This window comes from Camelus bactrianus, chromosome 16, assembly GCF_048773025.1.
Source record: "Camelus bactrianus isolate YW-2024 breed Bactrian camel chromosome 16, ASM4877302v1, whole genome shotgun sequence".
NCBI classification, from domain to species: Eukaryota; Metazoa; Chordata; class Mammalia; order Artiodactyla; family Camelidae; genus Camelus; species Camelus bactrianus.
The window spans coordinates 31329041-31345764 of record NC_133554.1 but is presented as its reverse complement, the minus strand read 5'-3'; positions in this window follow the sequence as shown (position 1 = coordinate 31345764).

Genomic DNA, 16724 nt, shown 5'->3' with positions numbered 1-16724 from the left:
GGGCGGCATGCTAATGTGGAAATTTAAAGAGCCGCTCGGCTTTAAATCGGAATTTTAAATGAGCAGCAGTGCTCCAGAGGGACCTGGGCAAAATCGAACAGTATCTGATCCACCCTTCCTATTCCCACTCCCCTAGCATCACCCCACTTCCTCCCACCTCTCCCCTTGACTTGGACACCAGATGAGGGACACACTAGAGGAAGAAGGAATTAATGGAAGAGGGAGTCATCTAGGCCAGTAAGGAGCTGGAATCCCCCAGCTCAGGACCAAGAAGGGACCTACTGCTTGCTGTCGTGGGCAAATGGAGGCAGGGAACCTCTACACAAAGAAGCAGGGCTGGGGATGGTGAAACTGACTTTCCTACCTCACTTCCTATTCTACCAGAAAACAAGAGAAGGCCCAGAGCAGAGAAGAGGGAAGGCAGAATTCCATGAAGATACTTATGTGCAACATACACTTGTGTACACTGGGATATGTGCACGCAGCTGTGCATGCAGGTCAGGATGCTTTCTGAGTCCTGCTGTAGCATGTATACGTGCACCTTGTATATCACCCATATGTGGAGAAGAATTATTCACATATGCAGCGCAGTCTTTCTTCCGATATCCAGGCCACCGTCCTAACTAGAGCAAGCTGTTTTCTGTAAGTTGCTAGCCTGAACTGTGCCCCAGGCTTTTCCATGAATCCTAATGCACCAACATTCCCAAGCTCCTGGCAGCTAAATACCTTGAGTTAGCTGTGGTGGTGACAAAGCCCCACAGCAATTCTGCCAGGATAGGGTTAAGGGGCACCTGAGCTCATCCTATGTACCTGTCTTGGCTATAGTGTGGTGCCTTCTCTGGTGACCATCAGGTGACAGGCTCAGATATCACATCTGGGAGAGGTGCTGGGCATAGACTTGGTTTTAAAGGGAAGAGGGGGGCTAATGGGAGGTGAGAGAGGCAGAATCTGTGTCTCTCTGTGGCTCCCTTTCCTCCTTACCTGTCTCCAGGAGACAGGTGGCCCCTCACTATCAGAAGACCTTTACTTAGTGCCTACCCTCAGGGAGACACTGTGCTTAGTTTAGCCCAGTGTCTCTTAAGTTTCTGGACTAGGTTGGTGACAGCCCCAGAATTTGGATGTGTTGTCCCCATTAGAGGATCCATAATAACTCCCATGGTAACCTCAACCTTATCCATGTTAGGCTACCAGTCTAAGGGATGCTCCCTGGCCTTCCCCAGGATTCCCCCTCCCTCAAAGAAGGAGCCAGCTCCTCCGTGGGCTGGTGTGGCTGCCAGCCAAGAGGCTTGGGGCAGGCTTTGGGGCATGCAGCTGGCACCTGCCCACCAGATCCCCAAGGAGCACCCTCCTCCCTGACTCCATAGCCCCATTCAGATGGCCCCTGGGCTACAGGGAGACAGAGCTCACTGCTCCCCATTCCCGGAGAAAGCCTCAAGCTGGAAAGCCCATCACCTCCCTTTCCACTGCAACATACTCCAAGATCCTCTACCCAGACTAGATATACTAAAGACCCACCAGGCACTTTTTCCAGGCAGGACTAAACACTTAATGCAGTAGGCATTGGGCTGGGGCTAGGGGAGGGGCCTTGAGGGGTGAAGCCTGGGCTGGAATTATGGGAGAAGTTGCTGAGGTCAAGAGATAGTTGAGGAAGAAGAACTCAATGGAAGTGAGATAGGACAGGGGAGCATGAAGGGAAGGGGCTGAGTGAATCTGCCTCTCTCATCTAATTAGCAGCATGCAAATAATATGCAAATAATCCCTCTTTGTTTAGAGACCACAGGGCCTGTGCTTTTTGAAAGTGGGCTACAGAGATGCCACCAGGCAGTGTCTCTGAGACCCTCAGATATGGGACACCCAGGTTCAAGAGCAAGGCTAGAGTGTGGTCATCTAGTTCCAGCTTATTCCCTGGATGGACTCTCTCTATGGGCCTCAATTTCCCTCTATACGAAATGGCAGGACTGGACTGGATGATTTCTAAGGCTTCTGTCCATTACTGACAGTCTAGGTTTCTCTGATCTGAGGACCAATGCCAGCACAGGGCGGAGGGGTTGATTCCATTCCGGGCAGGAAGCTATTCTGTTTTCCTCTGTTTGGAATGCCCTTCTTGCTTTAACCCCTCACTTGGCTAAGTTTTTCTCTAACTCCAGCAGCCTTACCTACCTTACCCTTCCACCCTCTGGGCATCCTTAGGCACTGTTTATTTCTCTAATTTCCCACTAGACTATGAACTCCTAGAGAGCAGGTACTAGGTTTTGTTCAAGATGGAATTGCACGCTTGTATTAGTTTCCCCAGAGTGCTGTAACAAACTACCACAACCTTGGTGGCTTATAACAGAAATTTATTCTCTCACATTTCTAGAGGCCAGTAGGCCAACATCAGTTTCACTGGGCCAAAATCAAGATCTCAGCAGGACTGTACTCTCTCTGTATGCTCTAAGGGAGAATCTGTTCTTTCAGCTTCTAGTGGAGGCTTGCATTCCTTTGCTTGTGGCCACATCACTCCAAATTCTGCATCTGTCTTCACATTGCCTTCTACTCTTCTGTGTGTGTGTAGTCTACCCTTCCTCTCATAATAACACTTGTAGTGGCATTTAGAGCACACCCAGATGATCCAAGATAATCTATCTCAAGATTCCGAACTTAATCACATCTTCAAAGACCCTTTTTCCAGATAAGGAATATTTACAGGTTCCAGGGATTAGGATATGGATGTATCTTTAGACGACCAAAATAAGCAAAGACATCATTAAATTTACCATTTGTTAAGCATTTACTATGTTCCAGATACCACACATACATTTTTCTTACTGCATTTAAGTCTCACAATAATGCTGAAAGGTAGATATTAATGCCTCTACTCTACAGATGAGGAAACTGAATGAGACTCAAGGAGGTTGTCCAAGCTTACATAGCTGATGAGTAACAGAGCAGGATTTAAAACCAGATGAGCTTGGCTAAAAAGCCAGCATGATTTTTGCCTCACCAACAGCCTTGGAGCCTACCTCAGGCTTTGGCACAAATTTCTTACCTGAATGGATGTGCAGAAAGAGAAAGATAAGTGGACAAGAGACAGAAGATGAGGCCCAGCCTTCCTAATGATATGGATGCAGGCTTTCTTTTGCCAAAGCCCCCTTACCACCTCTCTAATCCTTCCCCACCACCCCTGACCCCTAGTTTCAGAAGCTTGGAATCTCCCCCAGTCTGCAGCCCCCTGCCAACTACTGCTGCTCAGAGGGGTGGCACAGTGCCTGGACTTCAGGCAGGAGATATCAAATCACAGAACTAGAAGGACCTCTGAAGGTCACCTCTTCTAGCCCTCTGCCCACATACAGGCCTGCCCATGAGGACAGGGCAGACAGGGTCAGGGTAGTGAGCAGCGAAGGGAGAAGTAGTCATCTCTTACTTCACCTACCCTTTCTCCTCATGTCTTACACGATTTGTGTCTGGAAGTCCTTACTCAAGTCTAACCTTCCAGACATGCTGTAATGAAAGCTGGCCAAGGTAAGAAGTCCTGTGAATCAGTCCTAGTTGTCCAAAATATAAAATGAGATTTTGGCTAAGTCCCTTCACCTCCGTGGGCCTTTAATTTTTCATCTTTAAAATGGGATCGGTAATGATAATAGTATCATCTCACAGGGTTGGGCAGGGGGTGGTAAATAACAACAGGAAGGAAGCATCTAACCCTGGAGCAAGGCAGGTGCTGTGAGAATATTTTGTAACAGCCTCTCAGCCCTCCAGCCGAAGCCCTTCATCCTGGGTAACACAGGGCTTTGCTCACCTCAGCCAGTCTGGTCTGCCTTGCGCGCTAGACTGTGAACTCCTCTTGGCAGGACCTCGTTCAATTTTTAATCACTGCCCATTCCCCCTCCCCAGTGTGTCTAGCCTGGACTTGGGCGCATAGGCTCAATCTACATTTGATAAATAAACGAGTGAGGGCATGAGTAGGACCCCCAAATCCCGAGAGGCACAGAGCCTGATTCCGACCACCAAGGGCACGACCCTTTCCCCTGGGGTCCAGGAGGCGGCGGGGGTGAGGAAAGTAGGCGCTACAGCTTTAAGATTTCTCTCGGGCGTCCCGGTTGCCAAGGCTCGGTTGCCAGGGGCCTGCGCGGAGCAGCGTCCTGCCTCCTCCCGCCGGCTCCGGGCTTCCGTCGTCGCCGCCCGCCGCCGCCGCCGCCGCCGCCGCCGCCGCCGCCGCCGCCGCCGCCGCCGCCGCCGCCGCGCCGCGGCGGGCTCGGCTCCTCCGAATCGTCTGGCGGACTTGGCATCGGCCCCGGCTCTTCAGTGCCCCCGCGGTGCGTGGCAGGCTGCGGCTTCATTATCCTGATTGATTCCTCCTGCTCCCCGACACCGTGGGGGCCCCGGCCAAGGAAGGGGGGGACGAGGCGGCATCTGCGGGCCCGCTTTCCCGGCCTTTGCCCCCAGTCTCTCCTCGAGCTGCCGGCCCCCTCGGTGCCCTGCTGCGGCCGGCTAGGCAGGGCGGGGAGGGAGAGCCGACCGGCTTTTGACACTTGGGGGGCCGGGAGGGCCCCAAAGAGGAACCGAGCTGTGTCCGGCTCCGTATCTGGCCCAAGATGCCCTCTGTGGGCCACGAATATCGCCGGTCTTAGGCCTGCCCTCAGCCGAGGTTTTGCCCCTTCCCCCGGAGGATATGGATGGTTTGGGGGTGGGGAAGGAGCACAGTGATGGACTGAGAATTTTAGGAGAACAAGCCTCGGCAAAACGGGAAAGGTGACATATTTGATCACATGGGCCAAGACAGGGTGACACGGGTCTTATCATATGCTTCCCTGGGTGCCTTAAGTACAGTTCTTAGGGGAAGTAGGGACAGGATCTGCCCAAAAACCATAGGACACAGCAAAGATCTGAGCTCAAGGAAGGCCAGAGGCCTGTGTGAACTAGACAACCTGTCCCCAGGTCTAGCAGGGGATGGTCTAGCCATGAATTCATGGCCTGGAGGAAACCAAGTGCTGAGGTGAGGCCTCAGTGGAAAGAGCATCTGGGCCAGGCCCTAGATTAGAGGGTTTTAGTTCAGCTACTTGGTTTGTGACTTGGGCAAGTCACTTTACCTTTCTTAGCCTTGGTTTATTCATCTGTTACATGGGATTAAGACTTCCCTGACAGTTGTCAATTTCTGAATGGAATAATATGTTGATAGCAGGACCCTACCTAAATTCTCTGGCAAGAAAAAGAAAAGGAAATGAGGGACAGGCTTCCATCCCTGCTGCTATGTTGGGTGGATCCTCCTGTCTCCTTGAAGGAGTTGTCTCCTTAGTATGCTTAAATCCCTTTTTAATTGGAGGAAGACCTGGAACCTTCCAGCCAGAGATGCTTCCTTGGCAGGGTAGAGGGGCAAAACTTCTCTCCACCTCATTGGCATGGCATGGACTTAATTTCTAAAATCACATCAGGCTCTCCACCACTCCTGTGCCTCTCTGGGTGGAGCCTCTTCCTACAAGCCCTGACAGTCTCCCTCTGGTGCCTGGGCCCTGAACTGTCCAAAGACTGAACCTGGGAAGTTTCTTACACAGACTTGACCCTTTTGGCCAACTCCAATCTTTAGCTGTCCTCAGTCCTGGGAAAGAGGAAGCTGGTGAAGCATTTGAGGCCAGTTTTTCCAGACCTGTGGCAATCATGTTTGTGAGCATGATTTAGGCCATTCTGGCAACTCCATGCCTATCTCTGAATGTGTTTCCTCATCGGTGAGTTCATTAATTTATTCTTCCAATCCATATTTCCTGGGTGACCACACTGGGGCAGCATGGTGCACACAGCAGGTGGGAGTGTGGAAATAACACCGAGTGGGTGGGAAGAAGTCCACTCTGAAGCTGCTGATCTTCTGGGGGGAGAACAGACAGACACACATGCCAGCCTCTCCAATACAAGGGTATTTGCTTCAGGAGGATCTCCCATGCTAGAACATTCCACAGTGTCATGATGCTTCCCACCTCCTTCCTGAACACAGCAGACTCTTGCTCTGGACTCTTCAGCCAGAGGCTAATTGCTTTCTTATGGGAAAAGACAGATCCTAAAATTTGAGCCCGGAGCTTTTGTTCATTCCGTTTTATTGGAATTACCTATTTTTATAACACTCATGCATTACTTTCATATTCAAGGTAAAAACACAATTAAAACATTCCTAGTTTGGGGGAAGAGATGTCAGGAAAAAATTTTTTCCCTTCTGGTGACCAGAAGCAGGCCAGCAAATGTATCTAGGCATGCCAGGTCACCCAGGGTCCTTGATCCATGTGGCCCTGTGTGTGGCTGCCTCAGTCTACCTACTGACCTGGCTGCCCACCTGCCCCTGGCTGGCCTACTCCATCCTCAGCGTTTATAGGCCTGGGCTCCACTTCCTAGTAATGCAAACCATGTGGGACCCTCACTGTGGCGTCTCTAGGCAGAAGGAGCCATAGCCGCCTAGTGGCTGCCAGAGAGACTGGCAGGAAGGGGCATCTCCACCAGGCATCTCCTGGGAAACAGCGAGCTCCCCAGAGAAGGGACATTTGGAAATAAAACTCCTGCCTCTGTGTGTTTGTATGTGTGTTGGGGTGGGAGAGGGAGTTAAGAAACCCCCCACCAAGGTCCCTCTGCTTTTCTCTCCAGGAAGAGCCTCTCTCAGCAGCTCTCCTTACTCCTTCCCAAAACTTCAGCCCACTCCCCAGAAACAGTGTAGGTTCAGCTGGAGCTGGACAAGTGACCCAGAAAATGTCCCTTCAGATTCATGATGCAGGTGGAGAAGAGCGCTGGACTGAGAGCCACAGGTCCGCGTCCTCAGCTGCCCTGCAGCCCTGGTCAGTAATACCCCTTTTCTGAGTCCTGGGGTCCTCCTCTGTAAAAGGAGGGTACAGGATGAGATGTCCCCATCATTCTTAGTCCCCACGTTGGAGCTCCTCCCCAAGACCCTAGAATACAGTGAGGGCATTCTAGGCCATTCTTCCCTGCATTTGGAGCAGTACCTTAATAGGAATGATTCCTGTGTGACCTTGACCGGTCACTTAAACCAGCCTGAGCCCTTCATCTGCACATTTGTTTATTCTGGTGTTTGTGGGTGCTTAACAAGAGTGAAGTCTACACTGACAAGTTTCAGAGACTGCCCAGATGTCCATGAAAGAGGCATCTCAGACCCCTGTGCCATACTGCACCAGAGACCAGCTGCAGGCCAGATTCCTCTTGACACGGAGCTGGAGGCCCCTGGAAACTTCTCTTCCCATAGTCAACCTAAGGGAGAAGCCATGGTGCCCCCTGAAGAATAGAGGTGGTGGGATGTCCCTGCCCCTCCCCTCTCTCGCACCCACTTGCTTCCCTTTGCTCTCCCTTGCTCTTGAGGGACCAAGCCCCCTCCCATCCCAGTCTACCCCTCCCTGATAAAATATGGAATGCCCAGACTGGGGACGGGAGTCCTTCGGAATCCACGTGCAGAAGTCAGAGATGCTTGAGCAGGAGCAAGTGGCTCTCTCCCAGCTGGAGTGCCCCTCCTCCTGGCCTCACTTCCTAGAGAGCCCCTTCCTCAAGAGACCTTATATTCTGGGCAGGGAGGGGATTGCTGAGAGAGCTCTCCATGCAAGAGACAACCCCCACAACTTTTGAAGGAGACAGGAGCTCCAGGAAGGAAGAGGGCTGGGGGACCTGCCAGAGACTCAGGGACCCAGGCCTCCTTTGGGTGTCCTCTTAGGAGGAGACATTGACTGGCCTTCATGGCCTGACCTGACCTTATGATTTCTCCTGTGGGAGGGGCCAGGGAGTTGGAGGTGGGAGAGAAGAACGGGGTCAGGGGAGGGCAGGGGAGGGAAGCAGCAGAAGTGGGGAGGGGGCATGTTGATCTGGATTCTGACTGTCACCTTTATTGGGCACCTACTGTGTGCCAGGCAGTGGGCTCTGTCCCAGTTTTACCTGGATTGTCTCATCTGGTCCTCACCCCAGCCCTGTGCCAGTGTTATTATCCTGCTCTGACAGAGAAGTAAACTGAGACTCAGAGGCGTTATGTAACTTGCCCAAGGTCACACAGCTCATCAGCAGTGAAGCCAGGATCCTAGCCCAGGTCTGTCGGCCTCCAGTGGGTTCTCTCTGCTGCCAGAAAGTCCTCCTCCTGGAAAAGCAGGTCTGGGGTTGGGGTTTTCAGTCAGAGCTCATCAGGATCCCCAGAGGCAAATCTATTGTCATCTGCCCTCCTCCTCCTCACCCATCTGCCAGGCAAGTCGCAGGTGAGCCCCCTGCCATAGCCCCTGCCCCAGCCCCAGGTGCTAGCTCAGCTTTGCCTGGCTCCCTGCCTCTCCCTGGTGCCCCCAAGGTGGCTCTGAGGTCACCCCTCACCCCACTGCCTTCCATCCTGCATTTCCAGATCTCAGGACGCATAGGAAAAAGCAGAAAGAGAGAGGAGGTCACTTGAAGGTTGGAAGCAGGGGCTTTGGTCTTGGGCAAAAGATTGGGGGCCTGGTTATCTGCTTTGATTCAAATGAACCCTTTCACTAGCTCCCACCCCTCACCCTCAGAGACAGCTAAAGCTTTGCTTAGTTAATGAAATACAAAAGAAGGAATCAGGGGGTGGGGGTGGCTCGAGAGCCCTGGAAAGCAAGGGAGAGAGGAAAAGTTGGGTCTCTTCCAAAGAGTTAATGTTCCACAGTATGATCGATTAGGTGTCAGATGTAATTTCAAACCAATACAAGATGAATGGCATAATTTTCCCTCTCTCATTTTAGACAGAATTAAGAATCCATTAGCTAACACAAATTTTTGGCAAGTTTAATAGGAGCTCAAATCTACATTCAGAGGAAACGTTCCCCAAAGCCTGTTTCAAGCTTTTACTCCTCAGGCCCCTGGCCTCCAAAGTCCTCCTGACCCTCACAAACCCTCTGTTCTGTCCCCACACGTGGCCCCCTCTCCCTTCCCCTGGTCCCTCTACATGCCCCTCCCCAGCCCAGCCCAAGATTAACTGGCTTGACCCCTCTCACAAAGGCTGGGCCTGCCCACCATTGTCTTCCAGTGGCAATGGGTGTCGGGGAAGGGGAGGAGGGCCTGGCAGTAGGCCCAGGAGAAGGGGGAGGCTGTTGAATTGGCCCCAGGCTCCAGACAAACCCTAGGGAGAGAGGTGAATTGGGGCTTTGGGGCCTTTTGAGTCTCAGCTACTCCTCAGTTTCACCCCTTAAAAAGTTCTTGTTTGGGTCCTAGAGAAAGCATTACCCAGTTCATAAGGGGAACTCAAACCCCGTTCTTCCTCAGTATCTCTTGTATTTACTTACATTAATCAACAGAGGAACATAGGAGATGGGAAGAATAGCTATCCTCCCATTTTACAGATGAGGAAATTGAGGCTCAGGGTGGGAAGAGGAGCAGCTGATTGGATTCAGCTGGGTCCAAGCGTAGACCTTGGCTCCACTACTTTCTCATTTACTAGGGCCCCAAGGCATTTACCTCTTGGCCTCAATTTCCTCATCTGTAAAGTGGAAAGACCATTAGTACCCAGGTCATAGGATTACCCTAACGGACAAATGAGAAACTCTTGATAAAGGAGAGCCTTCATGACTGTCCATCCAGGTGGAGGTGCCAAGTGTCTACTCTGCACCAGCCTATGATTCAGCTCCAGCCTTTGCTCTCTGAGCTCACACCCTGGTGAGGGAGACACACATGTAGATCAAGCCTTGCCCTGGAAGGCAAGAGAGGCAAGAATAATTACGGCAGCTTACCATTACTGGGCACTTACTCTGTGCCAAGTGTGGGAGCAAATTCTTTCCATGTAGTAACTCATTTACTCCTCACACCCTTATCAGGTAGATACTATTATCATTACCCCACTTTCCAGATCAGGAAATTGAGGCACAGTGAAGTCACTTGCCAGAGGTTACCCAGCTAGGATGTGGCAGAGCTAGAATTACAACCCAGCCAGCCTGGTCCTAAAGTGCCTGGCTCTTAACCAGATGGTGAGCAGAGGTCACGGCTGGGATGGTGGAGCACCAGAACGTGACTGACCCTGCTCAGGGGTCTGGAAAGTCTTTGCAGAGGACAGTCGGCTTGAATCAGGTCCTAACTGATGAGTAGGAGTTAACTAGGTAGGCAAGGAGAGAAAGAGCATTCTAGGCAGCAAGAACAGCGCGTGCAAAGGCACCAAAAGAAGTCTCAGAATGGGGGATGATGAGTAACACACTGTGCCAACCAAAACATGGGGTTCATGTAAGATGGCAAGAAACAAGTTTGGATAGGCAGGCCAGGTTCTTCATCATGACAATCGTGCTTTAAAAACTGGGAAGGTTTTCCTATTGTCTGACTCCTACAGACAGCCTTGCATGCCATTCTCAGAAATTATGACTTCTTCACGTTGTTATAATAATAGGTAGATCTAGCAACTTCCATGTGCCAAACACTGTATCAATTGCCTTGTTTCTTCGTTCAATAACCACACTACCTCCCGTACTGCTATCTTCTGCTTAAGATGAGTAAACTAAGGCTCCGGATTATTAAGTACCTTGCCCAAGAGACACAGCTAGAAAGTGACAGAGCTGAGCATCAAAACCAGGTCTTGGGGGGAGGGTATAGCTCAAGTGGAAGAGCACATGCTTAGAATGCATGAGGTCCTGGGCTCAATCCCCAGTACTGCCTCTAAAAATAAATAAATAAATAAACCTAATTACCTCCCCCCAACAACAAAAAATGAAGGAAAAAAAAAACAAAAAACAGGTCTTAACCCAGAGCCCACACTCTTAATCACTATGCTTATGTGTCCTGTTAGGCAGTAGGGAACTTTGGAGGAATTTTCAGAAGGAAGTGATGGGTCTGGATTGACTTTAAGAAATAGAATTCTGACAGATGTAGATGTTGGATTGGAATAGGGTAAGACTGGAGGCAGGGAAGCCAATAAGGAAACCGTTGCTCTGGTCTAGATGGAGAGCAATGTGTGGATGGAAGAGAGGGCCTCTTGGATCCTAAGTAATAATAATCATAATAATACTATTAAGTGCCTGCCCTGTGCCAGAAACTTTCCATGAGCCATCTCCAACTCGTACAATGTTCTTGAGTAAATACTGTTAGTCTCATCTTATAGATGAGAAACCTGAGGCTCAGAGAGGTTGACAAACTTCTCTGGGTCAGACAGCTATGATCCAGAAGAGCTGGGACTGGCCTGAAGCCCTAGCCTTTCCATCTCACTGCCAGAAGGTGACTGGGCCACACATCAGAGGTCAGCTCTCCCCTCTTAACGTGGCTTAATTTCCCCTGGGATACATACAGAATTGGCCCTCCGCTTTGGCCCCAGCAAGTGGCCTTGAGCTGAGGGATCTGGAAAAAGGTTTGAGGAGCAGTAGAGGAGCAGAGAAGTTGGAAAGGGTTGGGCTCTGGACCTCTGGAGGGAGAACTGGCAGTCATTTTTATCTGTTTCTGCACATTCAGGAAGATGTACAAGAAGGCATACAGGAAGATAAATGCATTTAATTTTCTTAACCCTTAAGTGGGAAACAGGCTTCCTACCTTTATTTCATTGCCCAACATTTGGGAAGTCCTTCCTGCTGTCTAACTCCCACATCTCCTAATGGAGTCACAAACAACCCCAGTTGCCAGTTTCAAGAAAGAGCCCCTGCCCCAGCCATGAGGACATACCTCATCACCTTCCTCATGGGGTGGGAGTCAGAGGATGGGGGAGTATTCCACCAACTAACCTTCGTGTCATTGCACACCCAGAGGTGGGGTAGGGGTGGCTAGGTTCCCAGGGTATCCCACTGAAAGGAGGAAATGACCAAGCCACCTGATCTGTCCCCTCCTCAGCATAGAGGGGAAGGAATAGCAGTGTCTGAGGGGTGAGGGGAGGAGAACGGAGAGGGAGAGAGGAGTAAAGCAGATGAGGGAGGGGGCGACCTGCTGGGGCCACAGCCTGAAAAACAGACTCCTGCCTTGAAAGGAGGAAATTTCTGAGTTTTGGTAAAATTTTAGTAAGATTCCTGGGCATTGTAGCCAAGGGCATATAAAGGAACCCATATCCCTGCCTGAGCTAGAAATTGCAGGAACAGGGAACTCCTGGACCAGCCCAGGGTCATCTAAGTGAGAAAACTTGGAGAGAGAGTCAGAGAGAATACTTAAGAGAAAATGACCTCCAGGGAAAGAGCTCAAACTTCAGAAGCAAAGGGGCTCAAGTTAGAATCCAGCCCTCTTGCTGCAAAGACAGAAGTACCTGGAGCAAATATGTTCATTTATTCAGCAGATTTTCACTGATGCCCTATCATGTACCAGACACTGTTTGAGGCTCTAGGATGTTTCTGACAAAGATCTTTGCCTTCAAGGGACTTATATTCTTGCTGAGGAGACAGGCATAATACATCAGTAAACTATATTTATTTTAGAAGATAGTAAGTGCTATGAGGGGGAGAGGTCATAAAAAGGTGGTCTAGATTGGGTGGTGGTCCCATTTTTAAGCAGGGGGTTAGGGTGGGCCTCACTTAGAAGGGTAGTGTTTGAGCTAAGACCTGCAGGAGGTGAAGAATTTGACACTGTGGATATCCAGGAGCATGCAGCAGACTGGCTGTAAGGCAGGCCTGGGCCCAAAGGACCCAAGGGGGCCAGTGGACTGGAAGGATCAAGGGAGAGAAGTAGCTGGTGAGGTCTGAGTGAGGATGGATGGATGCATGGACTGTACGGGGCCCATAACCCTTTATACAGACTTTGGCTTTTCTCTGGGAATAAAGTGGGGAGCCCTGGTCAAATTTCCAATGGAGGGAAAATATGCTCAGACAAATATTTCCAAGGATCACTGTTGCTCCTATAGGAGGAGTACCCTAGGGAGGGGAGTAGGGGTGAATCAAGAGAAGAAGCAGAGAGCAGGGAGATCAGGTTGCTAAATCTGGCTGAGTCTCAGTTTTCTCATCTGTCAAATGGGAACAAAAATGTGTCCCAGGAGGTATTCAATTGAAGATTTGTGGGTTTATCCCCAGTCTTTGGCAGAGGAGGTTCATTGAAGTCTTGTTGAATGAAAAAATGAATGACTGTCATTCTGTGCCCTCCATACATACATAACTCATATCCCAAGCCCTAAAAGAGCTCCTCAGTTGGTTCCAGAAACCACCAAACCTGCATTCTCATCCTGATTAGCTACTCTTCTTCATCTGTAGAATACGAGATAATCAAAGAAGTTAAGAAAAACAAAACAAAACAAAAAAGAAAAAAAACGGTGACAATTGTACCTACTCCTTGAGATAATTATAAAGGTTAAATAAAACAATGTCTAAACCTGCATTGCCCAACTAGAAGCCACATGTAGCTATTTAAATTTAAATTAATTTACATTAAATAAAATTTAAACTTTATTTCATCAGTCATATTTAGCCACAGTTCAAGTGCTTAATAACCTCACATTGGCTAGTGACTACCATATTGCACAGAACAGAAATTGAACACTTCCATCATTGTAGAAAGTTCTAAAAGACAGCACTGGTCCAAAGTACTCAACTCAGGGCCTGGTCCAAGTTGTACGCACAGTAAGTGAACATTTACTGGAGGGCTTATCATTCTTGGGGGACTCAAGCAGTGAAATGACCAATCTTCCAATAGCCTACCAAAGACTGTCATTTGATGTTCTCTAGGGTTGAGTCTGAAAGCTAAGAGTAGGGAAGAGTCAGGGGTTGGTCAGAACAGGAGAGAAGAAGGAGGATCAGGTCTACAGGTTAGGGAGTTGGTGTTAAGGATTTCCCACAGGGTGGAGGTGAGAGGAACATGTGTCTGAAACAGGAAGGAAATGAAGACCAACAGGAAAGAGTGAAGAGGCAGGGAAATCCAGACATCTGAAAGCTGGACCCCAGGATAGGTCTTCATTGCCAACTGCTGGAGAATGGATGCCACTTTTGAGATCCCTGATCTCAATACCTTTATTATTGAGTTTATTCATGTATCCATGCAACATCTGTTTACTGAGCACCTACTATGTACCTGGTCCTGTCCTAGGTGCTAGGAATTCTACTATAAATAAAGCCACCACCTTGTGTGGAGCTTGTGTATGATGTGGGGTGGGGAAACTAGACAAGAAAATAATAAATGTGTAACAAACATAGTATGTTAGATGGCAGTATGTATTAAAGAGAAAAACAAAGTGAAGGAGGAGAGGGAAAGGAGGTGCAGTTCTGGATATGGTAGCCAGGAAAAGCTGTTAGAGAAGGTGATGTTTTGGTTGCCTAGGGACTACAAGGTGTGGGGGAGTGACTGCTAATGGGTATGAGTTTCTTTTTGGGGTGATGAAAATGTTTAGAATTGATTGTGGTGATGGTCACACAGCTCTATAAATATACTAAAAAGCCATTGACTTGTACATCTGAAATAAGTGAATTATGTCTTAATAAAGCTATTTTTAAAAACCACTCTTTTAAACCAACATAATATTGTATGAAACTGTATCTCAAATAAAAAACAAATCAATAAATAATCACTCTGGCTGCCACACCAAAAAGAGACTAAAAGGAACAAAGGGCAGAATGTATATTCATCCAAGAGAAAGGGGACAGTGGCTTGGACCAGGGTGGTTGCTGTGAGGGGATGAGAAGTGCTCAGATTCTGGATTTATTTTGGAGGAAGAGCAGACAGATTTGCTTTTGAATCTGGTGCGGGATATAAAAGAGCATTGCCAAGGATGACTCCAGAGTTTTGGACTTAGGAAACCAGAACCACAGTTGAGGAACTAGAGTCCTGGAAAAGGAGAAGGGCTAGCCAGAGGGCACCAGTCACCAAGAACAGCACCAGGACTCTGAAAGGAGGCCATATTTTTAAATTAGGTTCTGAGAGCCTGGCCTTTTAATTTGGATTGTAACTCTACCATATTGCAGAACCTCTTGCAGCATCAGTTTCCTCAGCCTGTCTTTAGGGAGCTGCAAAGACTGAGTGGGACAGACCTGACTCATTTAAAGTGCTAGGAGAGCATTTGTTCCTTTTCTTTCCCCTTCCTTCCTGACCTTCCACCTGATACACCTCTAAGCCAGCAGCCCAGGAGAGAATGAGGAGGTGGGATATTGCAGACCTCAGGCCCCAGAGGGAGTGCTGGGCTGGGGTCTGGGCGTTGCTCCCAGCTGTCTGAGCCCTGCAGTGGGGAGAGTAGTGGGAAAGCATACTCATCCTACTCATCCCCCATGAACCTGAACCATGGGCAGGGTGGGTCCTGTGCCTCCACCTTCTCTGGGGGCAGAAAGGCTGATGCTGGTACATTTGAGATTGGCAGAGGATAATCTCTGAGCCAGTTCTTCCCAAGCCAGTGGGAGATTCTAGGAAGCCTTTAATTACTGCCTCAGAGTGGATGCTAGGTTAATGTGATGATTCGATAGGTGTATTTTTCAATTACATTTAACAAAAAGATTTATAGTCAAGTAAAATATAATTAGGAGGCTGCCAGCAGACAGGCCTCCTGAGAGGAAGAAAGAGAGATGAAACAGACCCCTAAAGGGGCAGGTTGGAGCCCAGGCTACAGGACCTGCTTGCCCTTCCCACTCCCCCCCCCCACCCCATCTCAAAGATGTCAAAGCACTCATCAATTCAACCATTCAAACACAGTGGCTAACTACCTACTCCATGCTGCACCCAGAAGTTGCCAAGGGAACAGAACAAATACTACACTCCTGTCCTCAGAGAGCATACAGACCAATAGGAGAGGCAGACAAAACCCATATCAACGTTAAGTAGAGTGCTGCAAAGGAAATAACAGAATGCAGAACCAGAGAATAACCAGGGGGCCACTTTGGATAAGGGCATCAGAAAAGGTTTCCCCCGGCAGTGAAGGAACAAACTGAGATTTGAAGGGTGAAAAGGAGCCAGCCATGAAAAGAGAGGGAGTGAGGCAAGAGGATTGGTTGGACCAAGAAACAGCTCAACCCCTAGGGTAGGAAGGTGATCTTTCCAGTGTTTGCAGAGTGGAAAGGAATGCCAATGAGCCTGGAGAATGGAGACGGAGTGGAAGAGGCAGAAAATGACACTGGGGAGGGAAACAGAAACCAGACCAAGCTGGTAAGGAGTTTGGATTTTATCCTATATGCTAAGGAAGTCACTGCAGAGTTTTAAAACAGGGAATGAAAGGCCTGGCTTATACATTTAAAAGATTACCCCAGCTGCTGTGAGAGAATGGATTGCAGTGGGGTAAGTTGGGAGGCCAGAGGAGAGACTCAGATGAGAGATGATGTGACCTGGCTTAGGGGAGGGGCATTGAAAAAGGAGAGAAGAGTCTGGACTTGGGTACATCATTGGTTCTTGGTGAGAGTCTATATGGAGAGTAAGAGGTAGGGAGAACTTGAGGATGACTTACAGGTTTCTGGCTTGAGCAACTAACTGGGTGCTGCCATTTATTGATGGGGAAGCCAGGAGAAGAAACAAGTGGAAAAATATGTGGACAAAGACTTGGAATGGAGACCCTCTAGAGGCTTCCCTGGCCCTGAAGGACAGAGATCTGTGTGCCCCACCTCAGGGAATTCCCTCTTACCACCTGACTCTGTAGCTTCCCAGCTCACCTGTCAGCTTTTTTGCACATCTAACTTCATTCCTCCTTCTGCACTTGGGAGTGCATGCCTCTCAAGTTTGGAGAGAGAATACTATCATTCTCAACTCCTTTTTAACTGCCTAAATTCCTCAAATTCTACCACTAAATTCATACTATACTTGTATGCATTGAGCACTCACTATGGGTCAGACTCTGTGGTGGAAGCTTTATCTACATTATTTCATCCAATCTAGTTAACTATTCTGTCCATTGTATTAATATAACAATACTAATAGTGACCACT